Source organism: Vombatus ursinus, unplaced genomic scaffold (assembly GCF_900497805.2).
Source record: "Vombatus ursinus unplaced genomic scaffold, bare-nosed wombat genome assembly UNPS02014241.1, whole genome shotgun sequence".
NCBI lineage: Eukaryota > Metazoa > Chordata > Mammalia > Diprotodontia > Vombatidae > Vombatus > Vombatus ursinus.
Genome location: NW_020954019.1, coordinates 5240 through 7714, shown reverse-complemented (window position 1 = coordinate 7714; position 2475 = coordinate 5240).

Sequence of the window (2475 nt, the reverse complement as noted above, 5' to 3'; positions counted from 1 at the left end):
AGAGGTTAGAATCATTGGATCATAGAGTTTGTGGTAAAGAACAGTATTAGGAAAATGGAAATGTAAGGAGGGCAAAGTTACAAATAGCTTTAAAATCTAATCAAAGGTTTTCATATTTGAAACTGATAGCAACACTGAATTAATAGATTTTATTAAATAACAGAATGATCAGACCTACACTTTAGGAAGATCACTTCGATAGTTCAGAGTAGGATGGATTGGAGTTCTTAGAGACTTGAGGCAGGGAAATCATCTAGAGGGATAGTGTAATAGTCCAGGTGTAAGATGATGAGGACAGAACTAGAAGGGTATCATTGTCAGAGCAGAGAAAAACACGCATCAAAAAGATGTTGAGAAGGTCAAACTGATAATGTTGTAACAGATTGAATATGGCTTTTGAAAGAGAGTAAGAAGTCAAAGATGATGTATGTTTGTTGCCTTGGCAACTGAAAGAATGATAGTGTCCTTGACAGTTAGGAAAGTTAGGAAAAGAGGGAAATTGGGTTTTCAGGAAAAGATAATGTATTTACTCTTGGATATGTAAAGTGAAAATGCCTGCAGGGTCTCCAGATATCTAATAAGAAGTTGGAAATGTGTCAATTAGGCCTGGACAAATACATATGAGGAAACACTTCTATAAATATGGTGATTGGATCCATGGGAATTTATGAGGTCACCACGGAAGTAGTAAGGAGAGAGGAGTATAAAGATACTTTTATCTCTGAGAGTTGCAGGGGATTTCCTCAAAGGAATATCCCCATGGCTTCATTCTTGTTGGAGGTCTCTGCATTTATTTGATATTTTTTTTCTGACTTGCTTATGAATTCTTTGGTTTTCCTTTTTTAGCAAGAAAAGAATCTCTGTGAACATTGCCTGGCTTGTGTGCAGGAATTGATGATGTTAATGGTCGTTAAGAAATGTCTAATTATATTCAAAATACTCTGTTTACCAGCAAATAGGAGTGTGTTATAGAGAGAAAAAATAAAACAAAACAAAACAAAAATATTGTAGTAACATTTTAAGCCAAAGAGTAAAAGAACCTTTATAAATCATAAGATTTATTGAAATATATGGGGAGAAAGTTGTCTAGTAAGACTTTAGTAAAAGATAAAGGACATCAGAGGCCAAAAGAAAGTGACATTAAGGGTGAACACTTCAATTGAAAAAAAAATAAAGATATCCCTTAGTTTAGAAAGAATCAAAGGTATGCATATATTAAATATATGTGAAGAGGTTAGGAATTGAAAGAACCTCCTGAGAGAAGACTTTTTCACACCTTTGTCTAACCAACCTTTTATATCACATCCCCTAAAGCATATGGAACCTGAAAATGCCTGAATAGATATTGATTAGCCTAAGGCAGCCTGAATGGCTTGTCTAAGGAAGGAGCTTGTTTTCCAAGGAAAGCTTGCTATTCTCTGCTGACAGGAGCAGATAGATGATCATAATCAAAGTTCAGGCTTTGAGAAAAATCAAAGGAAAATGATTTTGGTGATCCTAACTAAGGCTTGTGATTCTAGCTGAAAGAACTTTGTAGGACTCCAGATCAAAGGAGCCTGGCAACACTTCAGTTGAAGAGAAAGCAAGATCCTCTCAACCCCAAGCAAGCAGATGGAAATTTAAGTGGCTCTGGCCATATGTGTCCAGTACATGTCTATGTGTAACTATCATTAAACTTTGTTCATGCCTATTCTTCCAGCCCTCCTGTTTTCTGAATGTATTTGGGGAAAGTATTGAATTTGTTTGCTATTTTATCTAATTGAAGTTCCTTGAACTGCTATTGTCTAAATTTCAAATTCTAGCAGGAGTTCTTTGGTAATGTCAGGGATTTAATGGGAGAAATGTGGGATTCATTTTGATTGAGTATGCTGAATAAATTCACCTGGAATTTTAAGGTATTGTCTCTCTTCAAGAGACATCTGGGGTAGTTGTGGTGCTATAAACTGTGCAAGTTTTGAGTCTTAAAACAATGACTGTTTACTTTCCCTAATTAGAAGTTCCTGTAGACTGCTGTTAGACTCAGCCACTCTTACTTTGCTGGGAAACTCTGCGGATTCAAAGGATCCCCTCTCATATGGGAATCATTGTACCAGAAAGTGCAGGAAGGAACATTAAGAAAATTTTATCCATACTCTAGTTCAGTGGTCGTGTGTATTAAGGAAATCATGGTACAGTTTTCAGGCAGGACCATGAATTTCTCACCTGATTAAGAGGAAGCATAAACTTCCAAAGTTTCTAATAGTTATGCTCTCCTTATCTCCTATGCCCTGGGATTGTGGTAAGGGCTCAGCTTTACTGAGATAGTAAGTTTAATTTTCTTTTTCTTTGATTTTGTTCAATAATTAATGGTTCTCTGAATATGGGATCACATAGGAGGGGATATCAAAAATGGAAAAGGAAAGGCTGATGAACAACTGCATCCCAGGGCCCAACTCAACCAGCACCAACTCTAACTGGTTTTCTTCTCCATCTTCT